Source organism: Micromys minutus (assembly GCF_963924665.1).
Source record: "Micromys minutus genome assembly, chromosome: 32".
NCBI classification, from domain to species: Eukaryota; Metazoa; Chordata; class Mammalia; order Rodentia; family Muridae; genus Micromys; species Micromys minutus.
In genome coordinates, this window is record NC_137967.1 from 6765377 (window position 1) to 6781892 (window position 16516).

Consider the following 16516-nt stretch of genomic DNA (forward strand, 5'->3'; position numbering starts at 1 on the left):
GGGTGTTGAATTTTGCCAACAAATATTTTCTTAGCATCTAGTGAGATGACCATGTGGTTTTCTTCATTGAGTTTGTTTATATGGTGGATTACGTTGATGGGTTTCCTTATATTAAACCATCCCTGAATCCCAGGGATGAAGCCTACTTGATCATGGTGAAGGATCATTTTGATGTGTTCTTGGATTTGGTTTACAAGGATTTTGTTGAGTATTCTTGCATCAATGTTTTTAAGTAAGATTGGTCTGAAGTTCTCTTTCCTTGCAGAGCCTCTGTGTGGTTTAGAAAGTAGGGTTATTGTGGCCTCGAAAAATGAGTTAGGTAGTGTTCTCTGACTCTATTTTGGAATATTTTGGAAAGTATGGGAATTAGGTTGTCAATAAATATCTGATAGAATTCTGAACCCATCTGGACCTGGGATTTTTTGGGTTGGGAGGCTTTTGATGACTGCTTCTATTTCCTTAGGTGTTATGGGATTATTTAAATGGTTTGCCTGGTCCTGGTTTAACTTTAGTGTCTGGTATCTATCTAGGAATTCATTCATTTCCTCCAGATTATCCAGCTTTGTAGAGTATAGGCTTTTGTAGTAGGATCTGATAATTTTTTAAATTTCCTCAGTCTCAGTTATTATGTGTTCATTTTCATTTCTAAATTTGATAATTTGGATACTCCCTCTTGGCCCTCTAGTTAGTCTGGCGAAGGGTTTATCAATATTGTTAATTTTCTAAGAGAACCAGCTCTTCGTTTTCTTTATTCTTTGAATGGTTCTTTTTATTTCTATTTGGTAAGTTTCTGCTCCAAATTTGATTATTTCTTGTTGTCTACTCCTCTTGGGTATATCTTCTTCCTGTTGTTCTAGACCTTTTAACTGTGCTGTCAAGTTGCTAGTGTATGCTCTCTCAAGTTTCTTTTTGGAAGCACTCAGAGCTATGAGTTTCCCTCTCAGTAGTGCTTTCATTGCCACCCATAGGTTTGGGTATGTTATGTTTTCATTTTCATTAAATTCTAGAAAATCCTTAATTTCTTTCCTTATTTTTGCTTTGACTCTGCTATAGTTTAATAGAGCATTGTTTAGTTTCCATGTCTATATGAGCTTTGTGTTGTCTTTGTTGTTATTAAAGACAAGCCTTAGACCATGATGATCTGATAGGATGCATGGGAGTATTTCAATCTTTTTATATCTATTGAGGCTTGTTTTGTAACCAATTATATGGTCAATTTTGGAGAAGGTACTGTGAGGTGCTGAGAAGAAGGTGTGTTCTTTTGTTTTAGGATGATATGTTCTGTAGATGTCTATTAATTCCAATTGGTTCATAACCTCTGCTAGTTTCACTGTCTCGTTGTTCAGTTTGAGTTTCCATGATCTATCCACTGATGAGAGTGAGGTGTGAGGGCCTCCCACTATTATTGTGTAGGGTACAATGTATGTTTTGAGCTTTAGTAGGGTTTCTTTTATGAATATTGGTGCTCTTGGATTTGGAGCACATATGTTAAGGATTGAGAGTTCCTCCTGAAAATTTTTTCCTGTAATTAGTAAAAAAGTGTCCTTTCTTGTCTTTTTTTTGATAACTTTTGCTTGAAAATCTACTTTATTTGATATTAGAATGGCCACTCCAGCTTGCTTCTTGGGGACATTTGTTTGGAAGGTTTTTTTTTTTTTTTTTTTTTTTTTTTTATAATGTTTTACTCTGAGATAGTGTCTGTCTTTGTCTCTGAGATGAGTTGTTCTGTATGCAGCAATATGCTGATTTCTGTTTATGTATCCAGTCTGGTAGCCTATACCTTTTTATTGGCGAATCGAGTCCATTTATGTTAACAGAGAGTAAGGAGTAGTGGTTGCTGTTTCCTGCTATTTTTGCTTTTAGAAGTAGAATTGTGCCTGTATGTCTTTCTTCTTTCAGTTTTCTTCCTTAGTTATTTTATTGTTTTTACTAGGATGTAGTTTACCTCCTTGTAGTTTTTCTTTTCACCAAATATTTACTTGTGTTCTCTTAGGGTCTGCATGATGTCTGTCCAGTTATTCTAGCTTTCATAGTCTCTGTTGAGAAGTTAGGTTTGATTCTGATTGCTCTGCCTTTACATGTTACATGATCTTTTTCCCTTACTGCTTTTAGTACTCTTTCTTTGCTTTGGGCACTTGGCGTTTTGACTATTATATGTCCGGAGGAATTTCGTTTCTGGTCCACTCAATTTGGAGTTCTGTAAGTTTCTTTCATGCTCATGGTCATGCAATTCTTTTTTTTTTTTTTTTTTTTTTTGATGGAAATACACACAAAGCATTTTATTTGAATAGTGATTTTTAGCTGAGAGTGGAAATTATATCAATAAAATAGAGAACAATCAGCACATAGATAAATTTTACATCTAACGTATGAGACAAGCAATATATAGTCCTGGTAAAAACTGCACACAGCACTTTTTTACCTGAAAATTAGCAACCAGAAGACAGCCTGGAAATGTCTTGTGGGGCTGTCAGGAACTGACACCTTTCTTTGAGGGTAATCCTGGAAGCAAATTAAAGGAAGTAATAATGACTTCTAACCTATTACTTCTTGGATGTTAGTTTATAGATAACTTATCTTATTTTTTTGTCAATTAAACTTTCCTTTTTTATTTCTTTTTTGTTTTTTTAAACTTTATTTTAAAAAACAAAGATAACAGAAAAAAAATTTTAAACATTTTTGCATAAATGTATACGAATACAATTGTGTCAGTGCTTGGCTTTTTCTTTTTTTTTTTTTTTTTTCCTTTTTTTTAAGGTTTGATATTCTGCATTAAGGTCTTACTAGTTACAACTAGCAAAAAGTACATGTAAAACAGGAGGTAAGCTGGAATTAGTCAACTTTTTCTTGGTGTGTAAGGATTGAGCAAGATGGGGTTTTTTTGTTTGTTTGTTTGTTTTTTGTTTGATTTTTTTTGTTTCATATTCTTTTTTTCATGAACTTCACACAGTCTGTGAGGTGATTCAGGGCAGTCCGAGCCTCTGGGGTTAGCATCCCAATTTCAGTGACTGCATATTATGTCTGTTCTTTTGTGACTGGGTTATCTTACTCAGGATGATATTCTCTAGATGCAACCATTTTCTTAAGAATTTGGATTAGTCATTGTTTCTGATGGCTGAGTAGTACTCTATTGTGTAAATGTACCACAAGTTTTGTATCCATTCATCTACTGAAGGACATCTGGGTTCTTTCCAGCTTCTGATTATTATAAATAGAGCTGCTATGAACATTTTCGTGCATACATCTTTGTTGTATATTGGAGTGTCTCTGGGGTATCTGCCCTCAAGTGGAATAGCTGGATCTTCAGGTAGTACTATGTCCAATGTTCTGAAGAATTGCCAAACTGATTTCCAGAGTGGTTGTATCAGTTTACAACACCACCAACAGTGGAGAAGTGTTCCTCTTTCTCCGCAGCTTCGTCAGCATCTGCTGTCATCTGAGATTTGAATCTTGGCCAATCTGACTGGTGTGAGGTGGAATATCAGGGTTGTTTTGATTTGCATTTCCCTGATGGCTAAGGATGTTGAGCACATCTTTAGATGCTTCTCAGCCATTCCATATTCCTCAATTGAGAACGTTTTGTTTAGCTCTGTACCCCATTTTTAATAGGGCTGTTTGATTCTCTGGTGTCTAGCTTGTTGAGTTCTTTGTATACCTTAGATATTAGGCCTCTATCTGATGTGGAATTGGTAAAGATCTTTTCCCATTCTGTTGGCTGCAGTTTTGTTTTCTTGACAATGTCTTTAGCCTTACAGAAACTTTGCAATCTCATTAAGTCCCATTTGTTAATCTTTGAACTTAGAGCATGAGCCATTGCTGTTTTGTTCAGAAAATTTTCTCCTGTGCCTATGTGTTCTAAGGTTTAACCGAGTTTCTCATCTAACAGTTTCAGTGTATCTGGTTTAATGTGGAGATCATTGATCCACGTACACTTGAGCTTTGTCAAGGAGATAAGAAAGGGTCTATTTTTATTTTTTTGCGTGCTGAGTGCCAGTTGGACCAGCACCATTTGTTGAATAGGCTGTCCTTTTTCCACTGAATAAACATTGAATAAATAGCTCCTTTGTCAAAAATCAGGTGACCATATACGTGAGGGCTCATTTCTGGATCTTCTATTCTATTCCTTTGATCCACGTGCCTATTTCTGTACCAGTACCATGAAGTTTTCAGCACAATTGCCTTGTAATAAATCTTGAGGTCAGGGATAGTGAGTCTCACAGATGTTTTCTTGTTGTTGAGGATGGATTTCACTATTCTGGGTCTTTTGTTATTATAGATGAAATTGCACATTGATCTTTCCAACTCAATGAAGAACTGGGTTGGAATTTTGATGGGGATTGCATTGAATCTGTAGATTGCTTTTGGTAGGGTGGCCATTTTTAAAATGTTGATCCTTCCAATCCATGAGCATGGGAGATCTTTCCATTTTCTGAGATCTTCCTCGATTTCCTTCTTTAGAGGTTTGAAGTTCTTGTCATACAGGTCCTTCACTTGCTTAGTTAGAATCACACCAAGGTATTTCATAGTTATTGTGACTATTGTGAAGGGGAACTTTTCCCTAATTTCTTTCTCCACATGTTTGTCGTTTGAATATAGGAAGGCTACTGATTTGTTTGAGTTAATTTTGTATCCAGCCACTTTGCTGAACTTGTTTATCAGCTGTAGGAGTTCTCTGGTGGAATTTTTGGGATCACTCAAGTACACTATCATGTCATCTGCAAAGAGTGATGTTTTTATTTCTTCCTTTCTGATTTGTATCACCTTGATCTCCTTTTGCTGTCTAATTGCTCCATCCAGGACTTGCAGTACTATGTTGAATAGGTAGGGGGAGAGTGCGCAGCCTAGTTGAGTCCCTGATTTTAGTGGGATTAATTCAAGATTCCCACTGTTATGTTTGATGTTGGCTGTTGCCTTGCTGTATATTGCTTTTATGTTTAGGTATGGACATTAGATTTCTGTTCTTTCCAGGACTTTGAACATGAAGGGTGTTGAATTTTGTCAAATGCTTTCTCAGCATCTAGTGAGATGACCATGTGATTTTGTTCTTTGAGTTTGTTTATATGGTGGATTATATTGATGGATTATATTAAACCATCCCTGCGGCGCAGGCGTGCCGGGAGGAGGCCTCCGCGGTGGTGGAGGCTGAGGCTGGGGGAAGTGAATGGTTTTACCCAGAGGGCCATGTGCCGCCTTTCTCAGCTGGCCCCGGCCCGCCTGGCAGCTCCTCCCCGGCCTTCTGCTATATGCTGGCACTGCTGCTAACCGCCGCGCTCATCTTCTTCGCCATCTGGCACATCATAGCATTTGATGAGCTGAAGACTGATTACAAGAACCCTATAGACCAGTGTAATACCCTGAATCCTCTTGTGCTTCCAGAGTACCTCATCCATGCTTTCTTCTGTGTCTTGTTTCTCTGTGCAGCAGAGTGGCTTACACTGGGCCTCAACATGCCTCTTTTGGCATACCATATTAAGAGATACATGAGTAGACCAGTGATGAGCGGTCCTGGCCTCTATGCCCCAAAGACTATCATAAATGCAGACATTCTAGCCTACTGTCAGAAGGAAGGATGGTGCAGACTAGCTTTTTACCTCCTAGCATTTTTTTACTACCTATATGGCATGATCTATGTTCTGGTGAGCTCTTAGAACAACGCAGAAGAATCGGTCCAGTTAAGTGCATGCAAAACGCCACCAATGAAGGGATTCTATCCAGCAAGGTCCTGTTTCCAAGAGTAACCTATGGAATCTGATCAGTTACTTTAAAAAATGACTTCTTATTTTTTAAATGTTTCCACATTTTTTTTTTGCTTGTGGAAAGACTGTTTTCATATGTTCTACTTGGATAAAGAATTTCAATGGAATTACGTATAAATTAATATAAAATGATTACCTCTGGTGTTGACAGGTTGAACTTGCACTCTTAAGGAACAGCCATAACTCTCCGAGTGATTGCATTAATTACTGACCGCCCTCAGTTGGAAGCTTTGTTTAGAGGACTTGTTGGGCTCATTTTGGTTTTATTGAAATGCCATCTAAATATAAATTAGCTGTAGATTTGAGGTGCTTCTGGTGAACTGAAGTATATATCTGACCCGTGGGAAACATGGTAGGTTTCCCACTTACACTGTAGATGATTTTGTATGGACACAACAGGAAGAGGGGCTCGGTCCCTGCTGACTGACCACCCCCGTGTATTGCATGAGAGTCGTCTCCTCGTTCCATCAGAGTAATATGCTTGCTTCAATTCTTAAGCCTAAGTGATATACACATGCTGAATTACCTGTAAAGAATGCATTTAAAGCTATTTAAATGGGTTTTTATTTGTAAGACATTATTTACCAAGAAATTGGTTATTAATGCTTACTGTCCTAATCCAGTGTTCGAGGTATTAAGAATTTGCAAGTACTTTAGATTTTCAGAAGTGAGTGAGAGAATGTGTAACCGCCCCGCTGTTCCTTCAGTGCAGCACAATAAAACTTTGAACCGAGAAAAAAAAAAAAAAAGAAAAAGAAAAAGAAAAAAAAAAAAAAAAACCATCCCTGCATCCCAGGGATGAAGCCTACTTGGTCATGGTGAATGATAGTTTTGATGTGTTCTTGGATTCATTTTGCAAGGATTTTGTTGAGTATTTTTGCATCAATGTTCATAAGTGAGATTGGTCTGAAGTTCTCTTTCCTTGTTGGGTCTTTGTGTGGTTTAGGAATGAGGGTATTGTAGCCTCAAAAAATGAGTTAGGTAGTATTCCATCTGATTCTATCTTGTGGAATAATTTGGAGGATATTGGTGTTATATCCACAATAAATGTCTGATAAAATTCTGCACTGAACCCGTCTGGACCTGGGCTTTTTTGGTTGGGAGGCTTTTTATGACTTCTTCTATATCTTTAGGTGTTATGGGATTATTTAGATAATTTACCTGGTCCTGGTTTAACTTTAGGATCTTGTATCTGTCTAGGAATTCATCCATTTCCTCCAGATTTTCTAACTGTGTGGAATATAGGCTTTTGAAGTCAGATCTGATGATTTCCTGAATGTCCTCAATTTCAGTTGTTATGTCTCCACTTTCCTTTCTGATTTTGTTAATTTGTATACTCTCTCTATGCCCTCTAGTTAGTCTTGCTAGGGGTTTATCAATCTTGTTGATTTTCTCAAAGAACCAGCTCTTGGTTTTGTTGATTCTTCCGATGGTTCTTTTTTTTTTTTCTATTTGGTCTATTTCTGCCCTAAGTTTGATTATTTCTTGCCGTCTACTCCTCTTGGGTGTATCTGCTTCATTTTGTTCTAGAGCTTTTAACTGTGCTGTCAAGTTGCTGATGTATGCTCTCTCCAGTTTCTTTTTGGAAACACTCAGGGCTATGAGTTTTTCTCTTATTACTGCTTTCATTGCATCCCATAGGTTTGGGTATTATGTGTTTTCATTTTCAATAAATTCTTGAAAATCCTTAATTTCTTTCTTTATTTCTTCTTTGACCCTGCTATCATTTAACAGTGCATTGTTTAGTTTCCATGTGTATGTAGGATTTTGTTGTCTTTGTTGTTGTTAAACACCATCCTTAGACCATGGTGATCTGAGTGGATGAATGGGAGTATTTCAATCTTCTTGTATCGATTGAGGTTCGTTCTGCTTCCAACTATGTGGTCAATTTTTGAGAAGGTGCCATGGGGTGCTGAGAAGAAGGTGTATTTTTTTTACTTTAGGATGATATGTTCTATAGATATCTATTAATTCTAGTTGTTTCAATGTCTCTGCTAGTTTTACAGTGTCCTTGTTCAGTTTCTGTTTCCATGATCTGTCCATTTGTCCATGATATACCTATTAAAAATTAAGAAATAAAGGGTTTCCACCTTGTATTCACACAGTTTGATTTTGTTCCTCAGACATGAACTGTTGGGATTAAGGTTTCTCGCCAACAACATTCTTCACTCTCATAAACTTCCCCTCTCACTGACCTTAGCAATTTTAGACAAGTGTATGAGCAGCAGCAGCTTTACTGTGGACTATTTCCTTATTAAAAAGAAGGTTTTGGACATACACATATCACCTATTCAGTGTGTATACATTCTGCAATATCTGAGTGGTATGAAGGTGATTGAAAAGGCCATTCTGCAGTGTAGTTCTAAAGGTCATATGATTCAAATAGTTACTTCTGTTCAATACTGTCATGGAGGAATGCCTTGAAAGCACAAATCAGCTACCTGACATCGAGGTCCATGGCTTCCTGAGAATTTAGTAGTCATCAAAACACCTAAAGCTGTGAATATTTAAATGTTGCTGATCTTTAAATCTTTTAGAATGTATTAAATTTACTTCAGAAGCACATTTGAATTAGGTTTCACAAAGAATTACCTGCCATGATTTCTATCACTTTGACACTGTTCTTTAATATTGGGGACTTCCCAATAGAAGCCTAAAATATATAATATGGAAAATTAGTCAATAATCCACTATCTTCAGGAAACCCTGGAATTTTACCAGCTTTATTCAACTCATTCTTCTACATTCTTATTCAAGATTGGAGAAAGAAATCAATAAACAAAAAAAAAAGCAAATCAACAACAATAATAACAAAAAACAGTTGTTCCCCCACCTTATCTTAAAATTCAAAAAAAAATATTAGTTTTACCTATAGTTCCAAGGTTCTGGTAGATCTCCAGCATCACATCTTCGTATTGTCCCTTCTGAGATGGATCCAGCAAGGACCATTCTTCCTGAGTGAAGTCTATGTGAACATCATCATAGGTCAATGCATCCTAGAACATCCCACACATGTGTACAACAGAAAGCGTGATAGTGGTAACACTGTAATGAATACTTCACTGACAAACATTCATAGAATTCTGATGATTCCCACACTTACCCCAGGACAGAGAAATTCTGCCATAATCATCAAATCATTTTAGAACAAAAGCAAATTACCATGTCCTCCTGACATTGCTGTGCCCTTTGAATATCATACAGCCTAGCAAAAGAAATGCCAATTAAGAGATTGTTAGACAAACAGAGACAGAGACAGAGAGACAGAGACAGACAGAAAGAGAAAGACAGAGAAGCAAAGATATTAACACTACCGAGAATCTGTCTAAACAATTCCGAAACCTATGAGAAAGCTGGGCGCATTTGCTTACTCTTCTAATGTCAACACTGACCAGGTAGAAGCAGGTGCGTCTCACTGACTTGGGTGCCAGCCTGACTATTAGTCAAGTTCCAGAAAACCCAGCGGAACCTATTATGACCCTGTACCTGCTGCAAAAATCAATCCAAAATCAAACAAACTAACAAAACAAAGAAGAAAGGACCTCAGTGGATTTGTTGAATTTTCTATAAAAAATAAACATTCTCTTTTGTTCTGTATTTATATTTCCAGAACCTGAAATTCCCCAGTTTAAATTGTAACATTAATAAGATCTTATGGCAATATCAATATATGATTAAAGTTACTGTGAATAAATGTGAACATCACCTATGTAAATGCTGATCTTGAAGAAACAACACAGTGCAGGGGAGATGCTTCACGGCTTCATAGCTCTTGTGGTGTTCGATACATCAGGACTCAGTTGCCAGTACTTACCATAGGAACTCACAACTATTCATTACTCCAGGTCTGGGAGTTCCCAGGCTGTCTTTTGACTACTGTGATGACAAGGCGCACAGAGGTGCATATTCACTTACAGTCCTTCAAAAACCTCAAAACAAACACAACACATAGGAAGAATGTATCACTCTTAATATCAAATAAATTCGATGGTTCAGTCATTATGAATATCATCCTGGGAATTAGAATAATACTCTGTGGCAAATCTCATGATTCAAGATGTGGGTGAAGTGCAAAATCAACAGCACATATGTGTTATATGCAAAAACACATGTTCCAGGCCCATAAAAGAACAAACCCAGGCATTTTGATCCATATATAATCCCTGCTCAAAAGAGGCAGACTGGTGGATCTATAAATTTGGGTCCATTCTAGTCTACACACCTACTTATCGGACATCCAGGGTTTCACAGAGAAACCGTTTCTTCAAAAACAAAAACAACCAAATTAAAACTATACAACAGTAGGATATGAAAATCGTGTAGAGCTGGATAGCAATGGCTTCTACACTATCACATTTGGTCAGGGACGGAATCTACAGTGGTGAGAGCAGGAGAGAGAAGCTGACTGATCAATTTCAACTACAAACCAGGAGACACAAAGACTAGGAAATGGATCTGTGGACTCTCCAATCCTATCCTGAAAGAGGAATTTCATCTAGAAAGTCTCCTCTTACAGGAGCTTCACTATGCTCTTCGCAAAGAGCCATTAAAGACAGATGAGTGTTCAAAGCCATCATCCCAGACAGGGAGATTTTCATTCAGTTGACTGCATTCTGACTCTGGTCACCATGAGTTCATGGTCATCCTGTGATGAAAATGCTGTAGTCTAACTTCAGTGATTCCCATGCTCTGCAACAGCTTGTACCCTGTTCAAATGTCCTAAGTCTCTACTGACACTCACGGCAGTCTCTTGCCTGACACATCTTGTACAATCAGAAATCAATTTAGATCTTTCGAACATACAGTGGCACAGAATACTCATTTCTATTCCAGTGAAAGGACTGGGTACAAAGCGAGAGAATATTGAACCATCACGAGACGGAACCCCAGCAGGACCAACACCAAACCCTGTAGATCTGTCTCATAGCGAGAGAATATTGAACCATCACGAGACGGAACCCCAGCAGGACCAACACCAAACCCTGTAGATCTGTCTCATACTCTAGCAGCTTCACGTTCAAAGGACATGGATGGACTCCTTCATCTCTGAAACCTTCCTCTTTGGTTACTTCCATCCCTACACACAGCTGTCCATGGCTGATGTCTCATCGCTTAGACAGATCAACACCTGGTGTTCTCAACATGCAACTCAGGCTTCAACCTCACAGTTTCATGCAGGGAACTCACAGTTTCCTTAGTGCAACTCTGACTCTGTCAAACATAGACGGCTGGAATAGGTGTGCCACTAATCCACACACTAAGAGTTCATGGCATTACATATGTCATCTTTCTTCTTTCCAGAACAAGTACAACATAAGTGGTCCTGCCAAGTTCGGTTAAGTTGTGATGGATGATGATATGCTTGGGCCACATTTGCAGCAGGTTGCATATTTAGTTGCTTCCTGGGACTCTGGTCATTGCATACTCATTATAATTGGTAATGTGTTATCAGGAGAGGGTGACCAGTTGTGAACCTTCTTAGGCTTCCAATGGAGAGGAAAGTCCTTCTCTTTAATGGTTAGAACCACCTTGGAAACTGCCTGTTTCATCCCTTGACTGCCATGGAGACTAATAGTGCTGTATTTCTCCATCAACCACAGACTTTGGTTATACTTTTGCACCACTAGTTGCTTTTTTCACTGTACTTGTAAATGTGCCCCTTGTAATAAACACCAAATACCCTGAATAGTCACTGTATGGAATCAGCTCACTTCCTCCAAATTCTGACTCACCCAGTATTTCAGGGCATGAGCACAATAAGAAAAATTGGGGCAAAAATATCAACCAGATTTCTTCCAGCTTAATTTTTGCTGGAGTGTATTTAAGCAGAAATAATTTGGCCTTGAAGTACTCTACCTCCATTATTATCAACTCTCCAACTATCCATGTCATGAAGAACAGCCAAGTAAGCTGCATGTCCAACTTGTCTTTGACCATCTAAAGTCCTGCTTTCCACATCTACCCGGGAACAAGATCACTGTTCAGCTACATTTTGTCCTAATTGAATCTCTGCTGTTGTGATTAGAACCTCTAACCATAAACAGCTCCTGCAATAAATGGGTTCGTATGGACAATTTCCATCAGATCACAGTTCATCACTTTGGGAGCTTAGGACAGAAATTCAAGCTACAAAATGAAGGAACCAAAACCATGGGTAGACATTGTTATCTGGGTTTCTCTCTGCTTTGGGAACTGCCTCATGCTCAGGAATCTGTATAATCAAGACCAGGACCACTTAGAGATATTTCCAACCTCAGTAGAACAGTCTTTCCACACCCATCACCAGTCAACACAAGTTCTCACAAACACAGCAACCATTCATTATGATGGGGATACACCTTCAATTGAGGCTCCCTCAGACAAAATGTTGACAATTGAAGCTAATTAGGACAAAGAGACAAAATATGTTTAAAAATGTTTTTTTAAAGAATCAAACCAACGTGTTGAGCATATCAACGACTTCAAAAGCAAAAACAGAAACATTGAAGGCTGTGGTGACTGAAAAACATAGATGTCCCAAGAACAAAGAACAGTAAAGCCTTTATAATCAAGAAGAATAAATTAAAACTTTCTCTGTAGAAAGTGCCCGAACCAACCAAAACTGAAAAAACTAATAACACAATACTGCAAACTTTCAAAGAACAGAAATAGGTAAAGGTCTATCGTTTTTTTTTTTTTCCAGAGAAACAATACTATAATTAAGTTGTAGTTAGTAAAACAACATGTTGTATACAACATCACTGATAAAAGGAGACACAAAGGTAGGCCTATAAATACAATAGTCCTTTAACAACAACAACAAAAACCACAGGATTATAGTTAAAAATCAAAGTCAAAGAATTCACAGACCATCACTCACCTCATGCACCTCAGTTCTTTCTTATGCCCGGAGTAGATAATGTATGGTGGGTAGAGGGATATTCTGATTGGAGAGATTTCCTTAAAACACTCAAATATTTCAAAACTCTGACGTACCACAGCTGTCCCTGGGAGCCTAGTGGATTCAGAACCCATCACACCCACCCCCCTAAAATCTCCGAATACCACTCCCCTTCTTCCTGGGCCCTTCTGCTGGTACAGACTGCTATCTAGTCAGCTCTTCTGAAGATACCTCATCCTGAGGAATCCCAGGAGCTCCACTATACTCATGGGCATCAGACACCACAGCCTGAGGCATCCTAGGAGATCTACTGCACAGAGGGCAACTGAGAAATGATGCCAGCTTGTCTGCACCCCTGAAGACATCACAGCTTGAAGGCATCCCAGAAGCTCCTCTGTACAAAGGGCAACTGGACAACCACAGACTGAAGACCACCTGGAGCTCTATGGCATGAGGGCAACTGACCCAACAGATTGAAAGCTTTCCTAAAGAGATGGCTCAGCGGTTAAGAGCACTGACAGTTCTTCCACAGGTCCTGAGATCAACCACATGGTGGCCCACAGCCATCAGTAATAAGATATGATGCCCTGTTGTGGTCTGTCTGAAGAAAACTACAGTGTAGTTATATATAATAAATTAATTAATTAAAAAATGAAAGGCTCCCTACAGTTCTGCGGTTCCTAGTACTGACTAGAGAACAAGAGAGTCAGCTTCATTTTTTGTCTGTGCCTTCTGTGGATTGCTAAGATTATCTCTCCATGGACTTTTTTTCTCCCACTCTTCAACACCAGCAATCACAACAGCAAGGTAGGTCTATAAAAGTGGCAACATTCAGCCAACACAGTCTCTGAAACCCAGACAGCAAATATAAACAGAGGAAAAAAACTCTCACCCAAACAAGCACAAGCCAGAAATCAGCACCTACACCTATAATCAACTCGGATGCCTAGACAACAGCACAGGGAAATAGGTCACCAACAGAGCCAAGCTATCCTATCACAGCAGGTCCTAAGGATTCAAAAATAGCTGAAAGCACAAGACTGACATCCTTAAACTAACTATATGGAGATGATAGAGGTCCTTACAGAGGACTTGAATATATCCCCTAAAGAAATCCAGGAAAACATAATCAAACAATTGCAGGAAAACAATAAATCACTAAACTAAAGCCAAGGAAAACCAAACAAACTGTTGAATGAACCGCACAAAAGTGCTGAAGAACTAAAAATGGAAACAGAATTGATAAAGCAGAATCTGAAGGAGTTCAGGAGAAACAACAGAGGCAAGGTTCACCCACTGAGTAGAGATGCCAATTGGAACTTCAGGCCTTGAAGTTAAAACAGGAAAATGGATTAGTCAAAGAAAATGTTAAATATACAAATTTATACTGGCACAAAACATCCAGAAACTCTGAGACATTATATGAAGATGAAACCAAATATCAAAACAAAAAACAAAACAAAAAAACATGAATTACAGGAATAGAGGAAAGAAGAATATCAGCTCAAAGGTCCTGAAACATTTCAACAATATCATAAACAAAAATGTTCCTAACCTAATGAAGAAAATGTCTATCAAGGTACAAGACGCATACAAAATATCAAATATATTTGACCATAAAAGAAAATCCCCTTACCACATAATAATAAAACACCAAGGATACAGAACAACAACAGGAATATTAAAAGCTGCAGCAGAAACAAAACAAACAACATAAAGAAAACTAAGGAACAACAAACACAGCCCTATACAGTGTGTGAACTAAAAACCCAGCCAGAGAAAATTACCTACATACATAAAAACACAGAAAATGAATATTCTTACATTAAAGGACCCTAGGGGCTTTCACCAGCCTTACACCTCCTGGCTTAGGTCAAAGCTAAGCCTAGTGTCGTTCTCACCCACAGTTCTTGGAAGAAGCAGGAACATTCTTGAAAAACACCAGAATGAACTGACTGATAGTCACCTGACCCTTTGGTCCCATGGCCTGTCACATGCTTGCTAGCCAATAGATTCAAAGGCCAATATGCTTAGCCATTGAATTTAAATTATAAGCTTGCTGATGTTTGAGGCTGGTTCTTTGATATGAGGAAGGGCCTAGTGGGTGTTTGTAGATCAGAGCAGTCTCGTTTCTTATGATTTGGAGCACACTTTCTGGACAGTCCTACTGAACAAATATGTGTATCCTAGCAGCCTAAACTCTAACAGGTCTGGCTGACATATGGCTTATCTGTGGAGAGTTTAGGAGGCGTTCCTTCCTCATCTAAGTTCTACTTGGTGTTGCTAACTATCTCCTGATCAAAGTGATTCCTGGTCCGGTCTTCCAGTACTGTACTAGACCTTTTTGAGTTACACAGAGGTTTGCATTTCGGTAGCACTTGGGCCTGACTTTCAGTAGCCTACAGTCAGTCTTCCCATCCAGCACTGAGAAGAACCCACCCCCTCAGCTCAGGCCACTCAGCAGCCTGCTCCTCCCCTTAGTGAACAGTGACCCTGAGCTCACTAAGTTGGGGAAACCAGAGCTTGGTTGCACTCCCTTTACTTCACTCATTAGGCACCCCCACCCCAAAGCTGTCAATGCAAGGTTGGTTATGTAATGTAATCCGATCTTTTCTGAGTTGTTCTCAAATTAACTTGTAAGCATCACCTGCCCAGCAACAAGGTAATTTCCAGGAATGCGGGGAATTGAAGTTCTTTGTGGCAACACGCACTTATGGGAAAGTTCGGTGGCTGAATTAATTATAGCCTAAATCCCTGTAACAGGGGACCTCGGGTTATTCTACCTGGAAATTCCCAGGATTTTTCTGACCCAGATCCATCTCTTGGTCAGTACTTAATATTTAATAAACGGTTACTTTAAATTTGGACCGAAACATATGAGTTTGTTTTTCGTGTAAAATTCAAGAGTAACAGGGAGGCACATAAGGAGATAACTGGCCCAAATCGCCTTTGTTTCTGGATAATCGAAAGGTGGGCTGACCAACCTGATCCAGGGTCTCTGGGAAATGCACTTGAATGAACTGCAGACTTGGAGAAAAGCACTAAGTTCCTTTTGGTTTCTGGGTTCTGGTAAAAGGTACAGTGTCTGATGAACTGGGAGAACTTGATGGGTTTTTACACTCGTTCAGGGAAAAGGGAGACGCCTAATTTTTGTTTGTTTGTTTGTTTTGTTTTTCTTTGGTTGTTTGAGCGATTTCTGGGTAATTGTGAGTTCATCCAAGGCCATCAGTTATTTTCTGATCCATTATTTCCATGGAAATGCCCTCTTGTTACACTGGGAGGCAGAAACTTCAGTGACCCAGCACTTAGTGACCTCATCTGTGTTCCAATGCTTGGCTGCCCAATAAAGCAGAAGTTTCCAAAGGACACCAGACAGTCCAGAGATTAAAAAAGCTGTTTGCAACCTGCATTTTCTCTGACTGTTGTGTCCATGTTTTCTGTGGTGTCTTCTGCACCTGAGATGCTCCCTTTTATCTCTTGTATTCTCTTGTTGATGTTTGAATCTATGACTTCTGATCTCTTTCCTCGGTTTTCAATCTCCAGGGTTGTCTCCCTTGGTGATTTCTTTGTTTCTATTGCTAATTTTATAACCTGAATAGTTTTGTTCAATTCCGATAACTGTTTGGTTGTGTTTTCTTGTAATTTATTTAGAGATTTTTGTGTTTCCTCTTTAAGAGCTTTGACCTGTAAATGTATTTACCTGCGTTTTATTTCTTTAACAGAATTATTTATATCCTTATTAAAGTCCTCTGTCATTATCCTGAGACGTGAATATAAACCTGAATCTTGACTTTTGTGGTATGATGTGGTATCCAGGTCTTGCTGTAGCTGAGAACTGGGTTCTGATTATGCTAAGTAGCCATTGTTTCTGTTGCTTAGG

At 38.7% G+C, this 16516-nt stretch overlaps 1 protein-coding gene and 1 pseudogene across 2 annotated transcripts in view; one reads left to right on the forward strand and one right to left on the reverse strand.

Annotated features, from left to right (window-relative positions):
• LOC308413591 (vomeronasal type-2 receptor 116-like) overlaps positions 1-16516 on the reverse strand; it is a gene marked incomplete at both ends in the record, with an annotated part of 59366 nt that overhangs the window by 17514 nt on the left and 25336 nt on the right. The gene's annotated exons all lie outside the window — the stretch shown is intronic.
• LOC308413604 (protein cornichon homolog 1-like) lies at positions 5162-5648 on the forward strand (annotated as a pseudogene). The gene has a single exon. The product of its transcript is annotated as a protein cornichon homolog 1-like (transcript).